This window comes from Phasianus colchicus, chromosome 3 (genome assembly GCF_987193195.1).
Source record: "Phasianus colchicus chromosome 3, bPhaCol1.hap1.1, whole genome shotgun sequence".
NCBI lineage: Eukaryota > Metazoa > Chordata > Aves > Galliformes > Phasianidae > Phasianus > Phasianus colchicus.
Window position 1 is genome coordinate 83,709,538 of NC_143438.1, and position 12,610 is coordinate 83,722,147.

The 12,610-nt window shown below is 41.2% G+C and overlaps 1 long non-coding RNA gene across 1 annotated transcript; it reads left to right on the forward strand.

Annotated features, from left to right (window-relative positions):
* Positions 1-407: 407 nt before the first annotated feature.
* On the forward strand, positions 408-10,230 carry LOC116227731 (uncharacterized). Its single transcript, XR_004166637.2, has 3 exons — positions 408-515; positions 8,766-8,945; positions 9,128-10,230. It is a non-coding gene; the product is annotated as an uncharacterized LOC116227731 (long non-coding RNA).
* The last annotated feature ends 2,380 nt before the right edge of the window (positions 10,231-12,610 follow it).

Genomic DNA, 12,610 nt, shown 5'->3' on the forward strand with positions numbered 1-12,610 from the left:
TTCAGTTTTGTGCTGCCTCTGTGTTAATCGCTGAAGTGCACATTGACTTCAGCAGCAGCAGCAACTGTTACAGTTCTGACTCCATGCTATCCTTGCAGATTTTCTGTCAGTCACCTTCTGCCAGCTGGGCTGCAGTTCCATTTCTGTGCTTTATATAGGATTTACTGCCCAGGTGGCTAAGAAAGCCAATGGCATCCTGGCTTATTTCAGCCATAGCGCAGCCAGCAGGAGCAAGGAAGTGATCATCTCTCTGTACTCAGCCCTGGTGAGGCTGCACCTCATGTACTGTTTTCAGTTTTGGGCCCCTCACTGCAAGTAAGACACTGAAGCCTTGGAGTTTGTCCAGAGAAGGGCAGCAAAGCTGTGAAGGGTCTGGAGCACAAATCTTATGGGGAGTGGCTGAGGGAACTGGGGTTGTTCAGTCATAGAAGAGGAGGCTTAGGGGAGACCTTATTTCTCTCTACAACTCCCTGAAAGGAGGCTGTGGTGAGGTGGGGTTCGGCCTCTTCTCCCAGGTAACGGTAATAAGATGAGAGGTAATGGCCTCAGGTTGTCCAGGGGAGATTCGGGTTGGACATTAGGAGAAATTTATTTCCAGAGAGTGGTGAGGCGTTGGCCCAGGCTGCCCAGGGAGGTGGGGGAGTCATTGTCCCTGGAGGTGTTAAAGAAACATTTGGATGTTGTACTGAGGAACATGGTTTAGTGGGAAATATGGGTGATAGGTGGATGACTGGACTGGATGATCTTGGAGGACTTTTTCTGTCTTGGTGATTATGTGATTCTGTGATTTGCCTGAACTTCAGATTTCTGTGGACTAGAGAGAGACTAGTTCAGATTTAGATATCTAACTTTTTAGATATCTGCAATGGCATTGACGTATAGGTGTCTGAGCTCCTAATACAGACAAGAGATGCATGAACTTAGCCACCCTCTGTCCATGCATGGTCATCAGCACGGACTGTAAAGGGAATTGCAGGTGACTAACTGACTTAGATGTTTAATTTCCAGATGTGAAAGCTTTAGCAGATGAGTCGTAGTCAAAACTACATTTCAAGTATTATTACAGTGGCTTTTCCTAAGATTATACTTCACTTGGGCTTAGTCTGGTTTTCTGCTGCAGTTTCTGGATAGGATTTTAAACCCGGTCACCTGCATGCTTACCCTCCAGCAGGAAATAAACACTTTGGTTTTCCACAATAGTGAAAGTAGCAGTTGTTGCTTCTGTGGTTGGGTGATTTTATTACCAAAAGTGTGGCTGGCCAATGATCTATAGACACAGATAGAGGATTTGGGGGACAGAATACAAGATGAGCAATTCAAATAACACATCTACAGACTGGAAATAGCTTCAAAGAATCAGCACTGGGGCTCGTAATGTACACTCCAGAAATATTTCCAAGGGTTTTATCATATTCATGATAACTAGAAATGTACAGAAAAAAAGACAAAGAAGACTGTCCTGTAAACTTCAGGCCTGAAATTTCAAAAACCCCACTTGACTGTGTCATGAGAACTGGATTAAAACAACTGGTGTTGGCCCAGGCTGGAGCTGTATTACTATATGGTAGGAAGACCTCTGAACTGCTTGCACACAACATTCCCGTGTGCTTAGTGTTGCAGTCCTCATCAGCCAGAAATGATATTAGGGTGATCCTCTGCACACCTGAAGATCAGATGGCAACTGAAACACCAGGAAGGAAGGGCTTTGTGCACTCTTAATTTGAAGGTCTGAGCTTCTTACAGAATAAGCTGGTATTAAATGTGCCAGCTGTGGCTTTACAATGGTATGTGTAAGTATTGTGTATGGTCAAAGCATGAGTTAAAGTTCCTATAAGAGGTTTGAAGAAACTTTACCAAATTTCCAAACTATCTTGATAGACAGTCAAAATGTTCGTCTCAGTGGGATCTCAGCATTTGATCTTAAATACAGATCTAAGACTTAATGACCAAGATGAACTTACTAACACTCATACTGTAATAGGTGTTTGACAAAATCAAGATCAGAGGATTAATTTTAATTACGATAAGTCAGCCTGAAAATATTAAATTCATGAAATAGAAGTCAATACCTTTTTTAAGCTCTATTACACTGCTATTATGCAATAAAAGCATCTTCCCGTAAAAGAAAACTTAAGATCCAAGAAGGTAATGGAGAAAAAAAATCAAATATTCATGTGTTCTTAAGAGAACTCCATGAAAGTGGAACACAGTCAGTCAGGATCATCTAGATATTTGCATATTCTCATAAAGCACAAAATTATGTATGAAATATGCTACCAAACTTGTTCTGATATGTGCTTATGTATGCACTCTACCTCTGGGCATGCTGTCTCTTGTTATGGAAAATCAGGCAGAACCTCCTGGTTTACTGTGCTGCTCTCAGCAAACCACCAGAAAGAGAATCTCTTCATAGCAGATCTAACAGTTGAAGAATTACTGCCTGTGTAGCATTCCTTCATAATCAAAAAGTGAGTGAATAAACTCACCTCAATGTATAGAAAGACATTCTACAAGGATATAATTACACATGAAGTAGAGAATTAATATCAGAATTACAGGAGAATATACATATTCATGAGGAAGTAATACACAAGCATCTGTAAGGCTTAAATTACTAATGTTTTATTTGTCTTCAGTGGTTCAGAATAACTGCTGAAGTGTGATTGCTGCAGCTGCTGCAAACGTGGGGAAGGAATAAGGCTCTGACATAAAGCTTTGTGCCAGAGAAGTCTGGCATTGACAGTCCTATCAACAGCCCAAGATGGAAACCATTATGAAAAGTTGGTGATAAGAATATGCAGCAACCAGGGATTTACAGCTGAATTTTCCTCTTGCCCTTCTGATAATACATTTATTTAGCACTTTATACTTTTAAAGAGGTAGATTAATATCAGTGAATTAATTCTTAAGATAAGGAGGTACTTCCACTTTATTTTATTGATTTGCATCAATAGCAAATCACTGAGATAAGACCTGCCCAAGCTCATACACTGCATTTGACACTTACTCCATTAGTTTCCTTTTCATCATTCTGTGCTGCAGCACTTCTGGGTCACCTGCCTGCTGCACAGCTGCAGCATCACACTCCTGATCTTACAGGCTGCTGCTGCTGCTGCTGAGAGCTGCTCCCCAGCCATTTCCTACATCTCTATCAGCTGCACCTTCAGTAGCAACAGGTAAACTACTCTACCCTGCTGCTGCAAGAAAGGTCAGCTGTTACGTGATTGAGCATGATGGGGCTCTCATGTTAAGTCATACCTAACATGGAAAATCTACCCAAATAGCCAGGTCTGGAAGTACTTCAGCTAGTTCTGCTTTCAGAAGCATTGAAGTCCCACCATAGGTCATGTTTCAAGCAGCCTGAATTGGCTTTAAAGCCTTCTAAAAGTGAATAAAAAATGAATAAAAAACGAATATCTGAAAATCAAAGCCGCTTAAAGCTTTGTCTACACAATAGCTCCAAGCAAGTTTAAAATTGAGAAAGCACCTCCCTGGTGTGAAGCATGTTTTTAAAAGCTGTTAGCAGCAATTGCATCCACCCTGAAGTCTCAGCTTTCTATAGCCTCTGCTGAGCCTGCTAGGGGCCACCACCTCTCTGTGGCAACAGATGGAAATGTAAGAACAAACATAGTGTGCCATGATTTGGGCAGGCTTTAAAGTATTCCATTCATTAAAGTGTGCTTGAAACTATGCATCGATATAAAATATTTATGTTAATACAGAATATTGATGAACTCTGCTCATCTCCTTTTATCCATTTATATATCTACCAATTAAAATACTTCCTAAAAAAATGATCAATCAGCATAAAATCTCCGCCATCCTTAGAAAGGGCAAAACTCATTCCAGCCATGCAGAAGAGCTCTGTGCAGGCTAAATACAGTCTTGTTAGCTATACAAAATCTACCCCTGCTGAAATACTCCCGCTCAGTTGGTTACACAGAATCCTGTAGCAAATTTAGATCTAAAGCCCATCTCCAGGCAGCCATCCAGCTATGCTCAGCACGGCTTTCCTCGGAACTGTGGCAAGGTTAAAGCACAGCTCCTTGCTGAGCTGCCGCAAGCAGAGCCCAGATAGAAAAAAAATAGGAAAGCTTTGGGGGAAAGGCTAATGTGGAGGAATGTGTTTGAATCATTGTGCTTATTTTCAGGATTGTTAGGTTGAGTTTTGCATTGTGGAGTATACAAAATGAATCCTGTATGAGCAAGTGGTAGATGCAGGCAGAGGAGGAGCAGCTTCCATAAGTGTTCTTGAATAAAGGAAAATCACTGTGTTAAATGTTGTCAGCCATCTCCAAAGAAAATGCTTATCTATGGGCAATGCTAATAAATGCAAACATATGCCATATGGTAATGCTCTCAGCCAGACTTTTTGCTGGCAGAAAGCTTGGAAATTCCCCTCTTCTTCTTTTCCCCATTTACTTTAAAAATTTCCTCTTTATCTGACATTTGTTATGCCTGTAATAAAAACGAGGGAGATTCTGGAGAAAAAGAACATACATTCTTGATTCTTAGTAGAGATTTTCCACTGGGTTATTTTTGTGTAATCATGTGATGGTGATTTGTAGACCACAAAGCTCTGAAGACCTTTTCCTCTACAGATGTTGGAGAAGTCTGCGTTATTCTACAGGGAGCAGCAGCTGCTGCATACTGATGTTGGCATTTCACTGCAGCCAAGAGAATCACAGGCTCAGATACAATGAACTGTCTGTGGAATTTCATTTCCAAACTGACTAGTCTCAGTGCTTTTCTTAAATTTCAAATGAAAACTACATTTGATTACCAAAACTTCTATCTCTTCATGCAGTCATTTGAAATTGCATACGTAAAAGTCTGCATCACTTCGTGAACCTGCAAAAATAAGTCATTTAAATAAAAAAATCAGTTACGTGAATTTAAAAGCCCATCTGGCCTGCAAGTGCACTCTGCTGGCTCACATCGAGGTTTTAATCCACCAGAACTCCCAAGTGCTTCTCAGCAGGGCTTCTCTCCTTGAGTTCTCTCAGTCTGTACACATATCTGGGATTGCCCTGACCCGATTGCAACGCCTTGCTCTTGGCCTTATTGAATCTCATTAAGTTCACATGGGCCCACTTTTCAAGCCTGTCTAGGTTGCAGTTGATGGCATCCCTTCCTGCTGTTGTACAACTCATCACTCAGCTTGGTGTCATCTGCAAACTTGCTGAGGGTGCACTTGATCCCACTGTCCAGCTCACTGATAAAGATATTGAAGAGCACTGGTCCCACGATGGACCCTGAGGGACACCACTTGTCACCACAGGTGCAGAACAAGAGTTACTGAACTCGGTTTCTTTCTCCACATACCTGTCCCCTCACTACTTTCAACTGTGACTGTGGGCGTCACTGTGCTTCCTACCACCCACACCTTATAAACTGGGTGACATTTGTTTACTCTTTTTTTTTTTTTTTTTGAATGCTTACTTTTCATCATCATCTTCATTAAAATCAAAGTTCTCATTCTTACATCACAGCCGTGTCGGAAGCCCTATTTGGTTTCTTCTCCCCTTCCTTATACCTCCAGTAGCTATCCCAATTCCTTTGTGCCTTTTCATTCTCAAAATTCAGGTCTCATTATTGAAACTTAGAGAAGAAGCTCAACCAGCATAGCGTGGTGACCCACTGCACTCAGAGTTCTGGCCTGCAGCATCAGGAGAAACAGCTGGATTCAGAAATACAGTTCAATTTGGTTGCATGGTCAGCCAGACAGATGCGCAGGAAATAAGATGCAAAATTGAAATTCTTTATGGCTACAAATATTTTAGGAACATCAAACTACCCCTGAATTATTTTGATGTTGCACTTGACATTCTGTGTTATTTTTGCTAGTTCTGGAGGAGGGAAGATGTAAGGGGGAGTGAAACCTACTGTCAGTATTTTTCCTGTGAAGGCTTGTGGCATCTTTACCATTAACTGTCTTCAAACACTCTTAATTTTGAGGTAATTACTTTACTGTGCATTGTATGCTGAGAGGAGCAGTGTGCCTCCATGCAGATTTGATCCATTATTGTGAAACTCAGAAGCATATTGTTGGACCACGTGATGGATTCAGACCTGTTGGTCTCTAAATTCCCTTGTCTTGGGATCTATTCTAATGTTGGACTATCATCACCAAATTTGTTCTGGACTCATCAGAATCAGAAAGACACCATTAAAATCCAATTGTTGAGATCCCATTTTTGATGTCACAGGAAGATTCATTAGCACCTCAATTAAATTCAGACCCAAATGAGGAATTTTGATTACATCTGGAATTGAGACTTTTAAGTTTTATTTCAGTTCCAGTCCGTTTTTAGGACACCCTTGTGGGGAAAGAAAAGAAAGCAGTTTTCTCAAACTTTGCTGTGGATATTCAGCTATAAGGATTCAGAATTGGTGGAGCATGGTGGTGCTCCTTACTGTTTACTGACAGATATATCACCCACTGAATTAATTCACTCCAAATCTCTTCTTCCATTACCCATCATGAATTTCCAGTGTCAAAGTCAGTGATATGGTATTAACAGCTCAAATGGTTTAAAAGCAATATAAAAATATGGCATTTAATATTAATTCATTATTTCTACTAAAAGTGGTTTTATGCTAATTTCTGCGAAAGAAAAATGGGAACTTAAAGATGTTGCATTACATTAGATAATATCTGTGGTATGGGGGAAGCTTCCATGCAATACTCTGCAGTAATGTTATCCACATTAAGCTGAGGTTAGTTAGGGTACAATGGAGAAAGACCACCATGCTCCATTCAGCCATCCCAGGAGGCTGAGACTGCTGCTTACACATAACAGGGGGGGTTGAAATCAGATGATCATTGTGGTCCCTTTCAACCCAGGCTATTCTATGATTCTATGATTCTATGATTCTATGATTCTATGATTCTATGATTCTATGATTCTATGATGTGGTCTGATCCCAGGTGGACAGCAGAGACATCAGAGCAGACAGGATCATAGCCCAACATCATTCAGATCTCAATCTGAGGCTCCAGTGATTGGGAGGAATAAGGGGCTGGGAAAGGCTGAAGAGAGGCAGAAATTGGTGTGGGTATACGTAGAGGTGAGCAGCGAGGACAGGTCATTCCACTCTTCAGAAGTAATCTGTCAGACCACTGTAAATATAGTTAATGACACTTCTGTCAGGTATCTCTGTATCCTTAGCCAGCAATGCCCAGGCAAGCAGTACAGCTGCAGAACACCATGCACACACCATGCATCCACAAGCAGTTGATGACATTGGTCGGCAGCCCCAGAGCCCAGTCCTTGGGGAACCACTGTGCATGTTCCTCTGCCTTTGTTTTATTTTAATTGTCAGTAAAGCTTCGGTGAGAGTTTGGCTTTCTCTTATGTCAGTAATCCAGGCCAATCAACAGTTCTTGCAACATCGGTTGAGGAATTGCTCAGATCTGTGTGCAGCCATTGTGCTGCCCTGGAGGAGAGGAGGATTCTGAAGTCCATCAAATGACATGGAACACATGCCCACCAGGAGGTAGAGAGCTGCAGTTGCAGCCCACATCCTCTGCTAGGGAAACCACCTTGCCAAGAAGTACGTGCCAGCTTGGAAACAGCTCCACTGGACAAAATGAGCAGTAGGAATAGAAGGAGGCACTAACACAAAACACTCCCCCAGTGAATTGAGTTGCAAAGTTCTCATTCCTTCAAGAGGCCATGACTTTATATTTTTTTACTTTGCACTCAGCCATGGGAATTTATCATCTTAAAGTGATTAGGAGAGGCTGAGCAATCACTTTTGATAGACCACAATGAAGTAAATGAATCTTAAAAACCTCTTGGCTCCCACCTCTTTCTATAACTGCTTGCATAAGCTAATCTTCCTGATTCACTTAAGGGAAGATTAAAGAGGGCTAATAGGTAAGGAAAGAGTTTTCCTTCTCTTCCTGCTTACAGTTCAGCTTGTTTTATTACCTTATTTATCATCTCTAATGATGTCGAAGCACACATAGAAGTGGGGGACATTTAGAAGACAGAAAATTGTTCCTTGCTTTGACCATGGCAGCAGAGATGATAATGTGTCCCTGAACAGGAGCTTAATGGACTTATGTGCTGGAATATTACTTTTCAGGGAGAGGGAAGTGAGAATAAGAGGTTTCATACTGCTAATTGCTTAAATAATGTGAAAACTAGATGTTTTGAAAATAGCCTGAATGAGGAACTGTACAGAAGTAGGGAGAGCAAATGACACACTTGGATTCTCTGACATATAAGTGAAAAGCTGCTAGTATTTGGTGATAGGAGGTACCAGTATATTAAACTTTGTGGCAATGGTTGATAAGAAGTGAAACCAACTCTGTGTTACATGTTTGGCTGAGAAGAGAACAAATTCTTGTTTACCATGTGCAGTGTATTACTTACCATACAAAGCAGATGTCTTCCTTGGAAATGAAGGATAAAACAACTCTCCACATAAATTACTGGGAGGTTTTCTTTCAACCTCAATGAAGCAATCTAAAGATATTAAGAGATGAAGAAAATTAGCATAATCAGCTCATGCTTCTTAATCCCCCTAGTCCAACCCAGGAATATTCTCTGTATGTTATTGGTTAACACTTTTGTCCAGGCCAGGTTTTTATGACCTGTAATTTGCCTGTTCCACTGACTGTCTTTGTTGGCAGCTCACAATTTGCATCTTTTAAAGAAAGAGTGCAGTATGGGAGCTACAAAAGAAAATGCTTTCAAAGCTTTTATTTTATACAGACATTAAATACATGTCTTTGATTCCTTCCTTTAAAAAAGCTGCTGAGATCTGGTAGTGACTGGAGTGACAACCAGGACGGAGGCCACTGGGGGATGGCAGGACCGAAGAGCACAACTGAACAGCTTGGAGCTGTGACTGATCTGAAAACTAGGGAATCTCCTGAAAGATAAAATGCTTTCATCAGCACAAGCACTGAAGGCTCAGAACTAGCACTGCAGGTAAGAAAACCGGCTTCTCTTACACAAATATTTATATTTAAGTAATGCTTGGTACCTGTCACTGTGATGTTTAGTCCATGTAATCAGTCCATAAACTCCTCTTGGGTGTTGTTTCAAACACAAGAGCTACAAACCCTTCCATCCGTACTGAACTTCCACTGACTGAGGTGAATCACCCACAGGTAACTTCCATCTGGAATGAGCTGAACGTGCATTGTTACAGACCTTGTAGTGCATCCACAACATTTCTGAAACAGAATGGGACCCAAATTACTGTTATTAATGAAATGCTTGCTGCTGCAGTCAGAGAAAGTGAGTTAAATGACGTGGTGCTTTACATTTTCTCTCGAGAGTTGGAGAAAAACACTTAGAAATGATTCAGACAGTTATATTTGGCTTTATGTCATTAAACAGAAGTGATGCCAAACCTCTAAAAACTTTCTCCTTTTGCCATGGAGTCAACTAGTTTAAATCAGTTTCTTTAATTCCACTGAACTCAACAGCACGAGAGCCGATAACTTGGCCACATGGCCCAACGAAATTCCATTTAAAAGTAAATAAATGGATGTTATTCTAATACAGAATATCTGAAAGAGGTAAAAATGGAGTATATTTTGCCAGTTGCTGGCTTAAGAGAAAGGGAATATTGATTAAATTTGTCAATGTAACTTGGCAGGAGCAAGAAGGGGTGGTTTTAAATGGCTCTGAGAACACAGAACAAGCATGAGATAATCTACCAACATTGGTGGGCCCGGCACAACAGACTCTGGCAGTGACTACAATTGTTTTGTACTTCGTAGAGATTCATTTGGCTCTGCAATATGCAGACCTCATAGGCAGATAGATAACTCTAGGAGCTCAGGTGTACCCAGGCTCTTTCCTTGGCTCCTTTCCCCTCCTCCCATGACCACTAACAGTGTGCATGTGTAAGAGTATGAGCCAGTCAGACCGTAAAACACTTTTTTTCCCATGAAGAGCTTAGCCACAAGGGATTACAGGTGTTTTCAATACTATTCTGATATCACTATTCCTTCCAGTTCATTTGTTTGTGGAAACACTGTAACTGTTACTGTTCCAGCTGTGATGGAGATTATTTTGGTTTATATAAATAATCCATCTACATAAAATCCGTATATTCTTCTTCTCTTTATAACTATTTCATGTTTTCAACGTGTTGCCAGGAACAAATAAAGAGAATGGAAAATTTACTGAGGCTGTTTGCATCTATAGTAACAATCATCACCATATGTGAATCACAAGCTTTTGAGACAAAGATGATGAGAAACACTGTAACTGTGTTTTCAGGGAATGTGAACCGTGACTCCATGAGGTTCTGTGCATGATCCCATCCTCTTCCTCAGCAGTTTCCCCAGCAGTGCAGATGTCAGTCAGGTCAAATGAGCGAGAAAGCACATCCAGATGACCTGATCAAAATCCTGCTAAAGCCAGTGCAAATACTCTGCGTCATCCCGTTTGGAAGGGTTTTGGGGATGGTTGACAGGAGAAACTGTGACTCACAGAGCATCATTACAGACACAGTGCCAAGGCACCTAGGGGCAGCAGGAGGGGGCATTCAGGAATCGGAGGTCCTGGCAGCATCCACTGCAGCTTTGAAAAACTTTCCCACAGTGCTCATCAGTAGGATCAAGTCCTGTGTAATCAGACTCTGGATAGGGAGCAAGGATCTGGCTCAAAAAGGAGAACAGTGCCAACAAAGATCCTTTTATAAGAACCGTCATGCCAGACAAATATGTTTTCTGTAGTAGCTGCTATCTGCAGACTTTTTGCATCTGGGGAAAACTGATGCAAAACTGATGAATAATCTGAGGCTGCAATTCCAGGAACGTTTCTTCAAAAGCAGAACTGGCACGTGGTTGGTGTGGAAATGCTGAGCTGGACCAAGGAACTGTCCAGCCTGTAAAAGGGAAACTTTGATTCCTTCCAGATTTTTTTTTTCCAGCAGGTTCTCTTTGCCATTTCGGTTCACCACAAAATGATGCCATGCAGTTTAATACAATATAACACATTATAGTGGCACTACACAAATGTTAGAAAGAATCCATTGATTTCTGCGTAAATATTATGAATGTTCAGTTAATCCATTGAGACAAATTATTAAAATAAATGTGCATAGTAATTTTGATTGAGTTCATCACCATATGCTACTCTTAGTAATACCAACTATCCATATTCTTGCCATTCCAGGGTAAAAATTACCAAGAGTGTTCCTTTTAGGTATTTCTATACCCTGCTGTTAAAAAAACATCAATGGCAGAATTTCCACAACTCACATGGAAGCCCATCTCAGTGTTCAGCTGCCTTTCTAGTCTGAAAACATTCAGTGATGCCAACTGAATGATCCTTCATTGCATTTTATGCCATCTTCTTTCTGTCCTGCCATCAAAGGTGATGCAGAAAAGGCATCCTGGACCCATTGGACCAGTGCATACAGCCACCGCTGTGGCTTAGTGTTTGAAAGCCATAATTAAAATGTATGGAGATTTAAGCCTACAATAACCCTTTCCAAAAAAAATTGTCAATGGCAATGGGAAACATTTTGAGCCTTTTAATATCCTGTTGAAAGTACTCATCCAGATTGACCAAATTCTTCTTTTAGGACTCTTGGATTCCTCACTATTAGCAACTTCTCTCGTGACTACAGCTCCAGTTCCACACAAGGCTTATTCTACCCTGGTAAACAATTGCTTGGATGGAATTAAGCACAATTCTATGACATTTCAGCTGGACTCCAGCAATTGCCCAGAGAGGTTGTGGATGCCCCGTCCCTGGAGGTGCTCAAGGCCAGGTTGGATGGGGCCCTGGGCAGCCTGGTCTAGTATTAAATGGGGAGATTGGTGGCCCTATGTGGCAGGGGGTTGGAGATTCGTGATCCTTGAGGTCCCTTCCAACCAGGGCCATTCTGTAATTCTGTGATTCTGTGATTAACCTGTCTAGCCCTCAAACCTTTGACAAATGTCTATGTAATACTACCACATCTTCAGATCCCATCCTATGCTAGCCTCCATTATAAAATTTAACTACATTCAAGATCTCTGTCCTTACCTTAAAGGGAACCTGTGAGCTGTGCCCTGATTATCTTAAAGATTAGCTAAAGCCTACGAATGAAACTCACTGACAACAATTCAGTTCTCTAATAAAGTGGAGTATCTTAAAATGACAGTGAAGTTCCTTTGTCTAGAAAGTTACGCTTCTTACAGTCATGGTCCAAAACCATGAATTAGAAGGAAAAGGAACTGTTTGCAATTCTGAAAAGAATTCAGAAATTGCTGGTTTTTGATAGCTGAGAGTGGAAAGTGTCAGCCTGTAGGGCAGTGACTAAACTCATTACATGCTTATCCCTGAACCTACCCGTGCCAAAGTTATGGAAAGAAAGAAATAGTGGCAGACCAAATAACAGTAGTAGTAGTAGTAGTAGTAGTAACAGCAGATTAAAATTCAACTCACTATAATTTCATAAGGCAAGAGAAGACATGTGCGTGCTGGATAGGTGGAGGCATTTGGTAGTGGTCTAATGTTGTGATTCTGCCATGGCTTTGTTAGAATTTGTTACAGAGGCTGACAGTAAATGCAGGGCAGCACAGGCAAGCCCAGCACTGTGTTGCTTTGTTGAGAAGCATGTCCCATATCAGCAATGGCTGGGCCCT